This window comes from Pinus tabuliformis, chromosome 3_1, assembly GCF_031772625.1.
Source record: "Pinus tabuliformis cultivar Carrire ecotype Pingquan chromosome 3_1, CPIR1, whole genome shotgun sequence".
Lineage (NCBI taxonomy): Eukaryota > Viridiplantae > Streptophyta > Pinopsida > Pinales > Pinaceae > Pinus > Pinus tabuliformis.
In genome coordinates, this window is record NC_142301.1 from 96193684 (window position 1) to 96212269 (window position 18586).

Here is an 18586-nt window from a genome sequence, read left to right on the forward strand (position 1 = left end):
TGGTTTAATGTTCTCATTAGCAGTTGCAAAACAGTGTCTGATGGTTTAGTGGCCAATCTTCTGGGTGAATCAAATGTATTGGCACTTGCTCGAATATAGCATATGCTATCTCTGAAAAGCATTTTTCCCCCAACTTATTCAATATTTTTGAATATTGGGATGTTTGCTTGCGAGATACTCATGCTTTGTACCATCACCAAGGCGTATGGCTTCTTTCAATGGCGGCGTCATCTTCTCTGGTAAATATACGTGGATGGTCATATGGATCATCACCATCCACATTCTTGACCAGCGAGTCGAGGGTGTTCGCTAAGTCTGTTTCAGGCCTTCAGCCTCTGCCATGTCGCCTTCATAGCACGACGTGCACGTTGGCCAATCTTGTTGATTCTCCTAATGGCAGAGCATTCACCCATGTACTTCAGAGTCGGGGTTTGACTGGGTTGCTTGGTTCTAGTTATCCACAAGAAATGGTTCAAAGAGACTTGGGGCATGATACAAGACTACGAATTTTCTCAGGCTCAGCAAATCCTTCGCTTGCACAGGAAATTGCATGTTACTTGGGCCGGGATCTTGGTAAAATTAGAATTAAAAGGTTTGCTGATGGTGAGATATATGTTCAACTCCAAGAAAGTGTGAGAGGTTGTGACGTGTTCCTGGTGCAACCAACATGCCCACCTGCAAATGAGAATTTGATGGAGCTTCTTATAATGATTGACGCTTGCCGTAGAGCATCTGCCAAAAATATTACAGCTGTTATTCCATACTTTGGATATGCTAGAGCAGACAGAAAGACACATGGACGTGAATCTATTGCAGCAAAACTTGTTGCAAACTTAATAACAGAAGCAGGTGCAAACCGAGTTCTTGCATGCGATCTTCACATTGGACAGTCCATGGGGTATTTTGATATTCCTGTGGATCATATCTATGGTCAACCTGTAATTCTAGATTACCTGGCCAGCAAGGTGATTGCATCGAACGATTTGGTGGTTGTATCATCCGATGTTGGTGGTGTTGCCCGTGCTCGTGCTTTTGCTAAAAAAACTATCTGATGCTCCTCTGGCTATGGTAGATAAAAGGCGCCAAGACCACAATGTTTCTGAGGTTATGAATTTGATTGGTGATATGAAAGGGAAAGTTGCTGTCATGGTTGATGACATGATTGATACTGCTGGGACAATTACAAATGGGAAGTCTAAGCAGGCCACCTGGGGTAGTTCCTTGCGACCTGTTTACACCTTCAATACAGTCGAGGACTTCTGGTGTGTTTTTAACAATATAATTCAGCCGAGTAAATTGATAGCTGGTTCAGATTTTCATTGCTTCAAAGCTGGAATTGAGCCAAAGTGGGAAAACCCTAAATGTGCAATTGGAGGAAAGTGAACTATTACCGCCTTGAAAGGAAAGCCTATTGTCGATACTTTCAGGCTGCACACTTGGTCAATGTGCGTGCTCGATAAGATAAGATTTGCCATATGGACCAAGAATGCTGCAAATGAAGCTGCATAGATGAACATTGGAAATGCAGGGGTTTTCTCTGTAATACTCTGTTTACTGAAATGCAGGGGTGGTTGCACAGGAAAGAGACATGAATGTTTTCGGTCCATTAATATCTTCAGTTTCCTGGTGTTGAAGGTTTTGCTTTCTATGTTTGTTGCAAGACTTTAAATTATACAGCGGGTAGCCTTGTAAAGGTTTTGTAAGGTGTTCTAACCTAATTGATCTGGAATGTATTCCATATCAATAGTGTTTGTTAAAGACTATAAGCACATCTTGCAGAGGCACATTTATGCCTTGTTTAGTGATCTTTGGAAAATGGGTTCTGTAAGAATAAGGATTCCCACTCAAAGCTGATGTGCTCGATTCAGATTATAGAATGTGCCATTGTTTCTTTGTGTGCACTTAAGGAATCAGAAATGGCAACAGTTTCAGATGGCAGAGCCAAACATGAGTTTGATTCAGATTTCAATTCAACACATAAGGAAGCAGGTATTGAAACAACAGGACAGTTACATGAGAAGGATGGTCAGTGTTCAGACCTTGCTGATGCTGAAGCTACACACTGGCATTCATTTAGCTATGAGAGGAAGACTGTGTTTTTTAAATCACACAGCAGTTTCGTAGCGTGCTACGAAACTGCTGTAGGTGATGTTTTCAATGCAGAATAAACAGTTTGACCGGGAATGTTAGAAGAGAAACACCTGTACATCAATACAGCCTACAGCTCATCTGGAGACATGGTGTTTGGTAGCAGCGTTCCATACTTTGAGTTATTAAAGAGTTGGGAACATGCTGCTACATTTTCGGAGGATGGTAGGAGACAGGGACCTTAAAAATAGGTGTTTTGATCCTGATGATAAATGATCCATCAGCGCTAACAGGTATCCAAAGTCAGTGTTCCTTGCATCTGTAGCTCAATCATCTTGAGCCTAACCAACAAAAGACAGCTGTCAAAGATCAAGAAAGGAATCAGGCATACAAGGAAATGAAGTTAGAGTTTTAGTGTGATTAGGACTTTTTGTAATTACAGCTCAATACTTTATGTATTTAATTAGTTTGTTTAAAAATAGATAAGGGTAGTTAATGATAGGTCATTGAGCTCCCCTCATGCTGGATGAGGAGACTCAAAGTAGTTTAGTTTGTTTTCCTATATATAGTGAAAATTCTGATGTAACAAGGGTTGGAGATTTATGAAAAAAACAGAGTTTTTATATTGGCTAATGTAAAAGACTTTTGACAGTAATAGAAAGATTACTTTTTCTTCCCAAGATTCATCTTGTGTTCAAAGGCTCAGAATATATGTGGTTTTGTCTTTGTCCTTTCTGTTTTACAGCTCAATAGACATGCAATCACTCTGAATTCACCTAGTGCTCAGACTTCCTGTGTATGTTTATGAGTTGAGGTTCTTTTTAAGAAATGTTCTGAGTGTTTAAACATTATATGCCTTGGCTTCCATGATTGAGTAGTTAATAGTTTACTGCAGAGGTGTTTGACTCCATGAGCCCAATGGAAGAATTGTTATTTTGTTGTTCCAACCAGCTTATTTTCATGTACTGTTTGAAGAGTTAGCCATCTTTTCTTGTTATCAATCCATATCAAAAATCTATGAGAGAGCCCTCTCTGACTAAGGAGGCTAAGCCTTAGTCTAAAGCCTGGTTTGAAATAGTTGCATGAGATCTTGCTAAGTAGCAGCCCTTAGTACATGATTTTGTGATAACATAATGAATCTGTTTGCTTAAGTTAGGGATGAGTCACTTTAACCGCCCTATACTCTAGCTATTAGTTCATTCTTTCTTGCAACTGCTCCTCCTCTCATGGATTCAACCCCTGAGGCTAGGATGAGTTAGTTTGAGGCATAGATTATGTATTTTTTTAGTCATTCTATAGGTTGGAATTAGTTGGATGTTTGGCTATTGATCAGAGACACTAGTGTTATCAGTATTTGGCAGAGTTTAACCAATGAGTTGCAACTATTTTAGTGGAATACCCGTGGTATGGAATTTTGACATAGTTTCTTCTTATGTTGCATACTTTTGAATGTTTTGTACTCCCATATTTCATTTCCCTTCTATGATATGTTGATTTCAAGTTAATGACCAGAATAGATCTTATATGCTCTATTTTGGGGAAATCTTCATAGTTTGTCCATTTTCTTCTGTTTAGAAAGAATACATGCTTGTCTTGCTCTTTATAGCACCTCACCAGTCTTATCCATCTCACTTCATAACCTTAAAGTGTTTGATTTCCTACCTACCTTTCTCCATCAGATGTATGCAATCATACCCTTATTTGCCCTGACCCAGTCTCTTTGACCTAATCCTCTTCCAACAATCCCACCAAATCAAATCAAACAACCTCTGCACATCATACCTAGCCTAAAACCCTAATCTAGCTAGACCTCTTGGCTGTGATCCTTTGGATAGAGCCCTCTCTGGCTTGGTAGGGCTAGCTACCAAGTCAAAAGATTGGTTTGTGGTTACCTCAGCTGGACTCTTTCTTAGCCTTGGAGATCTAGAGGAGTAATAAGAAGACACAGTCAACTGGAAGCAACAATTGGGCCTCTGTCATGACATGGGGACTTTTAGACCCCACCAAACGAACAATCATCCATAAAATGGCACTCATAGATCTGGATTTGATCCTCTCTATAAGGATTCTATTGCTGACAAGTCTGATCTCATGGATACAATAAGCTCAGATCAGCGCTGAAGTGGATCGGGGATCGAACCTACTGCCGATCAAGTGTTCTTGTTCTCCTTTGCATGACAAACCTGTCAAGAAATATATGTCATCTCAGTTAATAGCAAGCTCATGGTCCCTGATCATGAACACCTGTTCGTGTTCATCCAACGTTGAATAATCCAGCTCAAAAGGTACTCCTGACCTTTCACTAAGTCTAATTGTGCATACTTCATCAAATCACATCAACACAATGCAAGTATTCAAGCTAGATAATTTCACATAAGCAATTCTTGTCGATCATGGGCCCGTTCTCTCCATAGACTAGTCATAATGGCTCAAAACCTGCACAAATCAACCCAAAAATCAGTGCAAATGGGGCAAAAAAGCTCAAGAAAACATTGCCTGGGGTTTTTGAGAGCGCCCTCATGCACTAATGCCCCCCCTTGTGGAAAACAGGGGAGATTAACGCCCTCTCTGAGGTTGTAAATGGCATTTAATGCTCCCTATAGGCCTAGAAGGGGGAGTTAGGCACAATAAATGATTTAGAGCTCCCAAGATGTCTAAAAATCCACCCCAAAAATAGCTAAAAAAGGTTTAATAATGCAAGATAAATATTTTTTCATCTACTTGGGACTGATGGCACGTCAAATGGTCACCCAGATTGCTCGCAATCATCTGTGGAAAATTTGCTCCTCTTTAGCTCCAAAACACTCTCACAGCTCTCAAATGATACAAATGGTGAAAGTGGAGGCTCAACAACTCCCTTATAGTCACTTTGTGGACATGAATTATCTTAATTGAAGTTATTAAAGTAGAAGTAGGCCATTTCCTATGATATTTATCAGGCACCATGACCCCATATTGGCAGAAATTGCTCATGTTTTGATGAAAGAACTTTCACGGTTGAATGACGCAAATGACCATGTTTGATTATCAATGAGTGCTTTCTTTTATGGGATGTTTTCTCGATCTTAAACTAAAAAATCCATGAGTTCTTCGTCATCGGGCTTATTAAACAACTACAATGACGGTCTAAGTAATTGTTTTTCTCTCTTTTTCTAGCTCACTAAACTAAAAAAGATCGACTGAGAATTCTTTTTTGGGACTTTTTTCTTGCTCATAAAATTGGAAAAACCCCAAACCTTATTCATGCTCATTAAAAGTTTATGAAGAAGCTTTGAAAATTATTTTTATGAATTTTTCTCGCTCGTTAAATTGAAAAAAGCCACGAGTTTTTGTCATTGGGCTTGTTAAACACTTACGACGATGATATGAGCGCTTTCTTTTTTGGGACTCTTTCTGGCTCTTAAATTGAAAAATCCCAAAGTTTTTCCCTTCTTCAGTCTTGTTAAATCTACAAAGAAGGAATGAGAAGTTCTTTTCCCTCTTTTTCCTCGCTCATTAAACTGAAAAATATACCTCGAGTTTTTTTCATTTGACTCGTTAAAATTCGATGAAGGTATATTGAGTTTTTCGTCGTGTGACTCTTTAAAATTTCATGATGGATATCGAGTTTACTCCGTCTCCTTGTACTCGTAACAAAATGAGGTAGACATCTATTGAGCATATGTTTCTCTTTATTCGGACTCAGTAGATTAACTTACAGAAAAGGAACCTTTTTGGGTATACTATTAAACATTTGTCGCACCCGGTTAACAACTATGACAAAGGGACCACCCTGGAGTCGTTCTTTACAATATTTTTAGACTCTTGAAATATAAAAAGACCTCTGATTTGTCCCATATTGACTCATTAAATTAAACATATGAGTAATGGAGTCGCTCTTTACAATCTTTTGAGACTCTTGAAACATGAAAAGACCAATGAGTTTGCTTGTATGGACTCATTAAACTAATCCGATAGGGCATAGAGTTGCTCTTTTATGATCCTTTTTAGACTCTTAAAACATGAAAAGATGGATGAGTTTACTCATCTAGACTCACTAAACTAATCAGATGGAGAAAGTGGACAATACAATTACGTTATGTTTAGTATTTCGAAAAGAGTTGTTTGGCACCAGTTGCTCCCTTGAACATGGCACTCCCTCAGATAATCCTTACTTGTGATGGGCTCTCAATATGAACCTCACCATTCTATGAGTTTAGCTTATATACCTTGATGTTCTTGCATCTCTCTATCCTAACACTCTTTGGTGTTCATGAGTGTAGTGTTGCATGGTTAAAACTGTTGTCAAGCCTTCTATTGTTCAAGGGAAAACCTTTATCTTCTTTTTCCTCCATCAAACCATCAAGCATATCCTATCATCATGCCCTCTCTCGCTTTGAACCAATTCTCAAAATATTCCTAAGAAAACAATCATTCTTGTCCCGTTTTGTGTCGACTGATATAGGACACTTTATTGGCTACCTTTCGACAGGTCTCTTCCTATTGACTTCAACACTCTATCTAGGAAGAAGACCCATAAACACTTCAGTGCCTTGGTACTTACAGACATCAGTGGTAGGTCATCTTGTGTTTGGTCAGGGGTTTTCATTATTGGCTCCTGGTTAAATGATTCTATGAGTGTTCGATGACAAAAACATCATTCACACTCACTAGATTGTACCGTGCATCTTAGAGACCATCACCATTAATGGTGGCCATCTTCACGTCTGTTAACGGTCTCCATTATTGACTGGTAATCATATGATTTTGTGCATGTTTGACCTCAATGCCTATATTCACATGTATCGATCTATGTTGTTGCGGTGAAGTGGGAATCAAGACCTTTGGTAGAGGCTTACATCACTCAGTCTTGTTTCCTCTCCCAAGTTGCACTTATTGTTTTTTGGAGACAACTCATCAGAATGATCCTATTATGACACAGGTTTCACAATGTGCTTATCGGCGACCAACATTGTCATATCTCTTTATTGAAAAAATCACTCTGACATAGCTACTGAGTGTGGGAATGCCTGACTCAGGACATGATTTTAGTTTTTTTATATATGTGTGTTGTATCAGGTTTCTCGTACCACTCGAAGCTCTGATACTCTCTCTCTTTTTTCAAAGAAAAGGACAGTTAAATATAAAATATTTCGGCCATTGTCGCAGCCTCTGATTCAACTTTTAGGGGGAATTTGTTATATAGGAAAATGACCTCCTCAACAGCTCAGAGGAGAAAGACATGATGACTGAAGGACTGACCAAGTTCACAGGCCCAGTTTTCAATCTAATGCTATCTAAGCACTAGCAACCTATTTTATAAAGCTTCCTAGCAAGGCTAAGGGTGCGTTAGTGCCTAGGGTAACTCTGTCTATTACCTCGGGAAGAGTGTTAGTGAAACTAAATGAGTTTCTATGGGTCAAGGGAACAAGTTGACTGAGAAATATCCCGAGATTCTCTCCTATGTCAGCTCACAAAAGTAGGGAAGCATCAGAACTCGGCCTATTTGGAGGAATTACTAATTCCTAATGGAGTCTACAAACAGGAAAGAGCACAAAGGCATGTAAACATCACTTATTTTGCCTAATGGAACTCATGAAGGACTTGGCAACCCTATCCTCACATGTTATATATGCAAGGCTAGGGCCATTGTGAAAAAGGTCGAACCATTTGAAAGGATTGCCTATTTGACTATCGAGCATAGTCTCAGACTAAGGCATCATAAGAGGTTAAGAAGGGAGAGAGAAAGAGGAGCTAGAGGGGTAAGGAAAGGATGATACAACCGATGGTTGTAATCACTATTTTCTACATCAATATAGAACTGCAATTGTGTTGTCCACTCTGTGATGTTAGTAGTATAACTTGTTTATATGATTTTGCAATGTCGTTATTATGAGTGGCTTAGATACATGCAACTACATAGCTTTATATGTTCATGCATTGTTTATCATGGTTTTATGATGTGATATTATGCTTTTTTTATCTATGTGCGGGTTTTGATCTGGAGCTAGCTTAGGGGTCCTCCGCCTAGCTACATTGCGCTCTCTAGCAACACCACACTGATACTTGAGGTATAAGTCCTTCTTCCTGCTTTGATATTCATATGTTAAGTATAGATATGCATGCATCTTTGTGACAGTTGTAGCTAATCTAACTTTCTGCCAAGGATCCCGGGAAGATCCTTGAGGGTTTCTAAATCAGCAAACACCCGTGCATTAATCCCTATAGCAGCGTACCTGACCATCATGTAGGTGTAGGGTGCAGGGCCAAGTCTAATGCTTGGAAGTGGAGATCCTCGAGGACTTCATGCTCAAATTCATCAAGAAACTTATCTACCTCAGTTAGAACATCATAATAGGGTAGTTTCCTTACCTCTGACGATACACAACATAGTGACTTCGTCATCATATTGCAATGTAGTGTGGATACTTCATGCAATTGATTATGCCAATGCTCCATCTCCTCATCTGAATGAGAGGTACAAGAACTCTCCCGGTCCCATGCAATCCATCCATTTGTCATCAAATTGATCCAGTCCCGGTCCCGCGCTATTATTTTGTAGATTTGGTCTAGTTCATCCTCACTTTCTTCATAATCGTGGACCGGTTCAGTATAGCGCGCCCCTTCTGCAAGGTGAAACGGTACTACAACCCGAAGTGATTTCATTTCAAATGAAATTTTCCTCTTCTTCAGATTGATGACCCCATTCATATCAATGGCCTAGTCAATTACCATGAGCATAGGGTATGGATTACTATCATCAATGATCTCTATCACCTCAAAGTCGGCCATCACGCTTGCACCTTCTATATCAACTGTGAATCCATATAATCGTCCCATAGGGATGATTTTCTGTTGGTTCACCATCTTGAGCTGAATCGAAGAACACTGTAGTGAAAGTCTCCCATTTCTTTCCCATGTTTGTTTTGGCAAAACATTCACATTGGACCCCAGATCCAAAATGACCTGGTCCATCTCATAATCACCTATCTACCCGGTAAGCCTCATCTAGCACCCCATTCTTGCCTTATGTTTGCCAATTTTTCTGACCACTCGATGTCCATCAGAGACCTTCTCCTTGCTAGCACATTTATTTATTAACTCCTACAGGCCTTCCACAGATTTTCTATCACGCACGAATTTTATGTAGGTCTCGAAAAATGTGGTAAGCACAGAGGATCAACCTCTATAGGCACGCTGGTTTCTTGCATCTTGTCCTAGCTTCCTAAGGTGGACACCTCAGTGAAGCTTTTCTTGGCTTCCATAAAAATTTCCTTGGCTCGATTTAGATCAAACCCAACTTCCTTCTCTGGGGCCTTGCGGACCCATCTGTCCTCTTTAGGTTGTTTGCGTTTATCATCGCCATTCATTATTCCAATCCTCAGCACTATATTCACACTTTGATCTTTCTCGTAGGTCTAAACTCTCATCATCTGTAAGTTCTGCATAGGCTATTGAGGTTTTGCTTTCTTCTCTTGCTTTTTGGCTATCAGTATCGGGCATTCTTCTATAGTATGGTTAAACTGGCTACAGTATTGACATGACGAGCGTGTCTAATTCTGACACTGCCACATGTAGTTCCCTGGCTGTCTCCAGTTGTAGCAGATGATCTGACCATGACCTCTACCAGGCCCTCCTCCTCCTCGGCTCCGTCCTCATCCCTAAAAACCTTCGCGCGCTCCACCAGCGCCCTACTTTGGAGGCCGATTTTCTGCTTGCATCCGGTATTACATGAAGAAATTTATATGGAATAACCCCCTGGCTTTATACAAATAGACTCCAGCCTTATATGTCGGCTTAAGAAATAACTTTATGGTCTCAAGCATGCCCCTCGGGCTTGGTATGCCAAAATGGATAGCTTTCTTTTAGATACTGGCTTTTATTAGTGTCATTCTGACAGTACTATCTACACCAAGAAAGTGGGTAAGTCTCTTATCATTCTTGTTCTTTATGTTGATGATTTTATCCTTACTGGTAGTGATCCAAACCTTATAAACCATATGAATTCTAGCCTTAAAAAGCAGTTTGAAATGACAAACTTAGGACACTTGAATTATTTTCTTGGTCTTCAAGTCTTTCAATCCAAGGAAGGTATTTCCCTTTGCCAGTCCAAGTATGCATGTGATCTTCTACACCACTTTCACATGGAAGGTTGTAAGCCAACCCCTTATCCCTTTCAGTCTGGAGCCAAACTTTCAGTCACTTGTACTTCCCCTGAAGTTGATGCTACCTTATACCATCAACTTGTTGGAAAACTTTTGTATTTGACCCATACCCATCCTGGACTTTCCTTTGTTGTTGTCCTTATTGCTCGGTTTATGCAAAACCCACTTGAAAGTCATTGGAATGCAGCTAAAATAATACTTCATTATGTTCACGGTACAGTTCATTTTAGGATTCATTACAGTGTAGAAGAATCTCCTCTATTGGTTGGTTTCACTGATTCCAATTGGGCTGGTGACCCTGATGATGGGAATTCTACTGCAGGTTATGTCTTCACTTTTGGTTCTAGACCTATTACATGGGCTTGCAAGAAACAAAGTGCCATTTCTCCTTCTTCAGTAGAAGCAGAGTATCGTGGCATCATAGAAGCTAGTAAGGAAGCCTTATGGCTTCGTCAGATCCTGTTAGAGTTGGGTTTTCAGCAGAAGCATCTGACTACACTTTGGTGTGATAATCAAAGTGCCATTCAACTATGCAAAGATCCAGTCCAACATTAGTGTAGCAAACACAATGAAATAAACATGCACTTCATCATAAAGCTCATTCATGACCATGTTCTTGAAGTGCAATATTGTTCAACCAATGATCAAGTTACAGACATCTTTACAAAGGCTCTCATAGAGGCGAAGTTTACTAAACTTTGATTTATGGTTGGAGTTCAGGAAGTTGTCACTAAGGGGGATAGGCTCTAATTCCTCCTTCCTTCTTTTGTTGTGTCATCTTTGTACATCCTTCAATCTTATCCCAAGTTGCTCTTAAGGGGGGATGTTAGGATATTCTGACACATAGGAAATAGTTAAGTATAACTTGGTCTAGCGTATAGTTAGGTAAACTGTGTTTCTTTACTATGTACTATTTGTAACTTAGAATTTGACGGTCACAATATGTTCTAATGATGAAGTGATTTGACAGTTCATTCTCTCCTCGGTATTACCGACACTTGATCCGTGGCTTAACACTCGATTGGTCCATGATCTCTATTTAGAGAGCATGGAGGGTCATTTGTAAGGTGACCGTTCATGAGAGAAGCTTATGTAAATTTTCTTTCTTTTACATTAATAAATTTTATGAAGTGGCCGTGTTGGCTCAGGCCGTGGACTGTTTCCCTCTTTGAGGATTTTAACCAATTCAAGAATACTGGTATACTCATATGTGATATGTTTGTGTGCGGTGCCCTTTGGTGTTCTATCTAAGGAACTTACCCTATAAATCCCTACAAAGAATCTACTTCTACTTTCAACCAGCAGAAGCCAATAGATCGTTGAAAACAATAATAACAAGAGGAAGAAAAATCAATGGCACATAACACAATAAGTTTTCTCAGGGAAAGGCACAACTCAAACCCCCCCTATTTGTATTTCATTAGATCAGAAATCCAAGATGATAATACAATGTTTTTTCTCTCAAGAACAATCCCAGCACTTGGTATGATCAATCTCCCTTCTCACAAGCAAGCTCAATCCAAATCTTAGCCTCTTCTTCTGTTCTCCAAGCCCCTATTTCCTTGCACAATTCCTATAGCTAAATAACCCATATTAATGGGAATCTAGTGCATCCAAAACTGTGCAATCCAAACTAGTTCCAGTTCTTGATTGCATGCATGATCTATACAACTCAGTAAATCATACAACTGATAGTACATTGCCCATGCACTCTAGTCTCAACTGGGTCTTTCTCAGAATCGAAATGCATGAGTTTCTGATGAGGGAATCTTCAGTTAACTGGAGTAGCACTAGTGGATGCATTAATGCACCAATTGACTATTAACTCTCTATTAGTTCCACAAACAGGTTGGAACTAATTTAACTAAACTTAACTCATTAAACTAAGTTATCTAATTACAACTCACAATTAAACTCAGACTAGACCCCTAAAAAGTAGGGAGAACATATACATGACTTCAGAAATACTTCCAACTCGAAATTCCTAAGATAATTAAGTTAATTAAACTTAATTAACTATTTACAAGTTTCTATGAGAATAGAATTCAAGTTTAATTTTCAATTTAATTCAAGGACAAATTAAATTAGAATTTCTAGATGTTATTTTTAACATTTCTTGTTGCTAGTTTCAACACTCCCTCTCAACAAGAAAGGAATTCAACTCGATCTCGATGCTAAACCTTTGGAATGTTTTGCATTCAACACTTCTCTCTAGTTTTGTTTCTCCAACAACTCCAGAAACAAAAAAACATCCAACCTGAATCAGTATGATGCATCTGTCATCAAAGTCTCTGATTGTTATTGCCTCTATTGACTGAAAACTTTTCACTTCTGTTGACTCTGCCTTTCTGTATTGTTGTCAACCCTTCTCTGCACTCTTTAGTATATGACTTCTCTAGCCTCTGTCACTCTTATCTTTGAATGCATCAATCCCACTTATTCCTCCCGCTACTATGTACTTTAGGCTTCCATAGCAAGGTACGATCCATGAGATAAAACGTCTCAATGGACCCTACCCAATTTCATCCCTCTTGGAACTATCACTTCACATTGCCCCACCTCACACTTGGAGGTATGCATTCAAGTGATCCCTCTTCCCACTTGGCTTGAAATTTATATTGGAGGTCTCTACATGAGTGGATGCTTCCACTTGGTCTCCTCTCTGCTTCTCCAATTGTGGTTGCTCCACAATTGTTTGAGACTGCTTCTTCTGGGGTTGCATGTTGAGAGGTAATTTACTCTCCCTCTCAACCACCAAGTCTCTTACCTTTGCCTTTCTCCTCAAGGCTTTGCATGCATCTTGAACCTCAAGAGCATACATGTTCTTGACCTGTGAACCGATATGTTTCACTTGTCCTATGGTGATGTGTCTAAGGAAAACCTTTCCCTTACTAAAAACCACATCATAGCCATGGTCTTCCAATACCATGACTAAAACAAGATTATTCTTTAGTCCTGAAACATACATCACATTTGTAATCTTGAGAGGGGAACCATACTCCCTCTGAAAGTTAACCATACCGATCCTGGTAGCTATATACCTCTCAACATATCCAAACTCTAAGCTCTTCTTGAGGTCTTTCTCCTCAAAATCACTAAAGAGATCTTTATTCCCCATCATATGGAAAGAGGCAGTGCTGTCAAGATACCACATGCCTCCCATGATAGTAATGGCCATGCATGAAATGAGAGTGAAATAAATTTTGAATTTTGAAGCTAAAGCTTCACCTATTGTCGCTACTGTCGGCTCCTTGTTGCTTGCTTTCTTCTGTGGGCATTTCTTGGCATAGTACCTATGCTCGTGACAGTCAAAACACTTGACTTTCATCAAGTCCCTCTTCTTTCCACCCTCCTTGCCTTAGGACTTCTTTCCCTTGGCCTTCTTTGCCTTACTTGCTATGGCAAAATCCTCTTCCACTTCCTTGGAAGAGGTCCCATCTCTAGTGTTCCTCCTGATCTCCTTCTGCATCAAATATGACTACAGTCGTTCCCAATCTGGCAGCTTCTCCTGACCATTGACAAAGTCCTGATAACTATGCCAACTCTTTGGGAGTCCTAGAAGAGAAATACTCACCATATCATCCTCGGAAATCGTGATTCCAACACTTCCAAGGCCATCTCGACATTGAGTGAACTTGCTCAAGTAATTTGGAATTCAGTCACCCGCCTCCATCTTGATTTTTCGAAGTTTATCTTTCAGTTCCAACTTCCTTCGGTCATTGTTGTTTTCGAAAAGGTCCTTCAATGCTTTCCACATAGAGTGCAGAGTTTCCTTCCCATGGAGACTCAAGACAATGTGGTCTTGAACTCCCTGAAGGATTATTCACCTCGCCCTTGCCACACACTTCTTCCATTTCGCCAAGTTCTGAGCATCCAATGCTGATGGCTTAGGAATGTCCTGGTTAATGAATTACTTCAAGCCATTATCCTCGAAGACGACCTCCATCCTATCCTTCCAGGTCATATAATTAGAGCTGCCATCCAAGGCATACTCGAGCTGCAAACCATAGAATGCCATCTGTCGATCCTAAAGTGTGGATTGCAAATTCAAATTTCACCTGAAACCCAAAACTCAAAACTTCGAAATCTACTCTATTATATTGTTTGCAGCTCCAATGCCATGCAAAAAATCCTGTAGATTCATAAGCTCATGCAATTTAATAAAGCATGGGACAAAAATCTACTTCTACTTTCAACTAGCGAAAGCCAATAGATCGATGAAAACAATAATAACAAGAGGAAGACAAATCATTGGCATATAATGCAATAAGTTTTCCTGGGGAAAGCCACAACTCAAAACCCCACTATTTTTATTGCATTAAATCATAAATTCAAGATGATAATACAATGCTTGTTTTCACAAGAACAATCACAACACTTAGTATGATCAATCTCCCTGCTCACAAACAAGGTCAAGGCAAACCTTAGCCTTTTCTGCTACTCTCCAAGCCCCTATTTCCTTATGCAATACCTATTGTTGAATAGCCCATATTAATGGGAATCTAGTACATCCAAAACTATGCAATCCAAACTAGGTCCAGTTCCTGATTGCATGCATGATCTATACAACTCAGTAAATCATACAACTGATAGTACATTGTCCCTGCACTCTAGTCTCAACTGGGTCTTTCTCAGAATCAACATGCATGAGTTTCTGATGAGGAAATCTTCAGTTAACTGGAGTAGCACTAGTGGATGCATTAGTGCACCAACTGACTGTTAACTCTCTATTAGTTCCACAAATAGTTTGGAACTAATTTAACTGAACTTAACTCAGTAAACTGAGTTATCTAATTACAACTCACAATTGAACTTATACTGGACCCCTAAAATGTAGAGAGAACATATACATGACTTCAAAAAGACTTCCAACTCAAAATTCCTAAGCTAACTAAGTTAATTAAACTTAATTAACTATTTACAAGTTGTTATGAGAATAAAATTCGATTTTAATTCTCAATTTAATTCAAGGACAAATTAAATTGGAATTTCTAGATGCTATTTTTAACATTTCTTGTTGCTATTTTCAACAATTTCACAACTCAAACTTGTGATTACAACAAACCTCTACCAAATTTGGAAAAAACTAAAAATGTTGGCTAATTGCTTTTTGCATAAAAGGCAGATACTAAGCAGAACGTTGCATATTACACTTGTTTAAAAAATCATCAAGGAATGGAAAAATTACAAAAAAAAAAAAAAAAAACATTAACAAATTACTACTTTTTAATTACAGATTTATATCATGGAAAAAAGAGAGTATATATATATATATATATATATAAAAGTCTCTTTACATTTGTAATTTTATGGTTTATCGATGTACAACATATTGTAGCAATTCATCAAACACATATTGGAAAAAGAAGAAGTTGAATTTGTTATGGTTTACGCACTCCATACTAATCGCTTGTTTACTTTGAACTTAAGTCTAAAGCAAACAAATAAGATGATAAATGACATATGCACATAAAAGATGGGTAGGGTAAGTGTTACTTAAATTCGAGAACATTCTTATGAAATCGTTTTTATGCTTGATAACATCCATAATATATCGATATTGGTCCTTTAGGAATATTGCTCTCTTAGTTTTAATTCATTATCGAGTCCGTTCTACCTAGATTGACCTGTTGTAATTGTTTACTATTTTGAACTATTGTAAAATCTTGTAACCTCAGTGATTACTCCATTATGTACTCAAGTCACAACTACATTGATCTAAGATTTGATATATTATTTTTATGACTTTGAATATATTTGATATTGATCTGAGATTTGATATATTATTTTTATGACTTTTGAATATATTTGATATTGATCTGTATTGTCTAAGGAACGAGACTAAATATTGACAAAAGAAAACATCACAAGTGCATAAAAGAAATAATGTAGAGACATAAATAATATGAAGAAAGTTTACTTATTTTTATTTAATGATAAAGATGTCATAAGGCTACATCATGAGAAAACTTCATGGTTTTTACAGTGGTGAAGGCCCATATTTATATTATTTATGGGTGTCTTTTCATTGTGAGTCACGCACTTTCGTTATATCTCAAATACCATGGGTGAATACTATAAATCATTATGGTAAAAGCTAACAAATGGTTGTATATAGTAAAAGCCAATTGTACTATTATTTTTTTATTTTGTTTTCTTCCACTTTGGCTTAACAAAGCCATGGGCTTGTAAGCCACCAACAACATAAAACAATTATTGATGTGGTGATTCACAAACATCCACTTGGATTAAGCATGAAATTTGTTTCATACCTAATCCAAATGGAGTAGTTAACTCATCTTCTCTATACAATTTCAATTCATGAGCTATCTTTATTTCACTTCCCAACACATACGAAAAGGCTCTCAAAATATTATCCCCAATGAAATGATTATTGTTCTTGGTAGTGGTACTTGGCAATAAATAATTGTGTAAATGCAATTCACAAAGCAAGTTTCTTCTCTCTTATATACTTGAAAAATAAATGTCATAAAAAGTGTTGTGAGTGTTTTTTTTTATCAAATAGAAAATTTGAAACAATCATTTCTATTTGTAATCTAAACCATTGTTCTTTCAAGTGTATGGTATGGACTAACGAGAGTGGCCTACATGTAAATGATTTTGATGCTAATTCTCTAAGTTTAACTAATTTTTATTTCAACTCCTTAATCTCTTCATCTTTTTCATTTATCACCTCTTCATGATCCTTTTGTGTTATTGTCAACTTCTTCTTCAATTGCTTATTATTTTTATCTCAATTTCAAACTTGTATCTCCGACTATTACATAATTTAATTATTTGTTTTTTTTTTAAGTTTAATTTACTTTAATACATTTCTATAAAAATATATTCTTCAAAGTGAGAAGAGAAAGAGACTAAATACTTTGAAAATATTTCTCTAAACTCAACATTTAGGTTTCTCTCTCAAACAATGCATAGATTGTATAGGAAATAATGTCGAAAATGTACTTTAAAGAATGATTATAATTTACCATTTGTTTTCAAGAAAATACACAATTTCATAGAGAATACATTTGTTTTCAAGAAAATACACAATTTCATAGAGAATACATGCAGTAATGTATTGGATTTTTTACAAATTCAAATGTACTTTAAAGAATGATTATAATTTACCATTTATTTTCAAGAGAATACACGATTTCATAGAGAATACATTTGTTTTCAAGAGAATACACAATTTCATAGATAATACAATGCAATAATGTATTAGCTTTTTTACAAATTCAAAGTTAATTCAATTCCATAATAACTCATAAATTGTATAGGAAATAATGTCGAAAATGTATTTTAGAGAATAATTATAATGTAAAATTTGTTTTCAAGAATACACAATTTCATAGAGAATACCTGCAGTAATGTATTGGCTTTTTCACAAATTCAAAGTTAATTCAACTCCATAATAACTCTTTGTATTAACTCTTTGTATTATAGCATTCTTTCCCATGCATTGGTTGTATGGTGTTACCAAACTATGACAATCGAACATAACTCTCAATTATGATCATAATCGTTCCTTCAATCCACCCCGTTCAATCATTAATTAATTGGCATATGTGAAATGATAATCTACGCAAAAAGTATGACAAATTCATAGTTAATGGACAATAAATGATAATATAGTTCACGTATGTCAACTTTTGAAGTAACAAATTTCGGGCACGTGAAAATATAGCCAATTTTCTAGCTCGTGGAAGTAACCATAAATGTCAATGGGAGTAATTAAACTAAAAATGAAAAAGTACCCCCTAACGGAAATGGTGGTGGGAAGAAAAACGTTGGACTTTATGATAAATTAGTGGAGATATAAGTATGGATTTAATATTTTATTACTCAAATTAATATATTTTTTTATTATTAATATATTTTTAAGTAGAGGTCAATATTAATTTTTATTAAAATATTTTATTGATAATGTATTTTGAATATATTTTTATATCTTACATTAAAATATTTTATTTTAATAAAATTTTAGTATATAGATATATATGAAGTTAATATTGACATAAATTAGTTAATATAGATCTTCAAATAATTTATTTAAATCTTTTGTTGAAACATCTTACTCACAGATTTTTTTATTTCTAATTACTTTGCAACATATTCAAATTTTTTATATTATAACTAACATTATTTTTCTATTTAGAACATAATTTTTACTTTTATGTTAAAGGGGGGCACACTGACAAACATACTTACACATCCCCTCATCTTGGTTGTAGAATGAGCCTCTCAGCTCAATAATTGAAATAAAAAGAAAAGTTCTAGAAATACCTAACATGTGGGGAAGTGGCGAGTAAGATGTGGGATGTGCTAGAGTGTTGTGGAGTAAGTTG

The 18586-nt window shown here is 37.1% G+C and overlaps 1 pseudogene; it reads left to right on the top strand.

Moving 5' to 3' along the window:
• The first annotated feature begins 218 nt into the window (after nucleotides 1-218).
• Nucleotides 219-1383, top strand: LOC149185951 (ribose-phosphate pyrophosphokinase 1 pseudogene; annotated as a pseudogene).
• Nucleotides 1384-18586: the final 17203 nt, after the last annotated feature.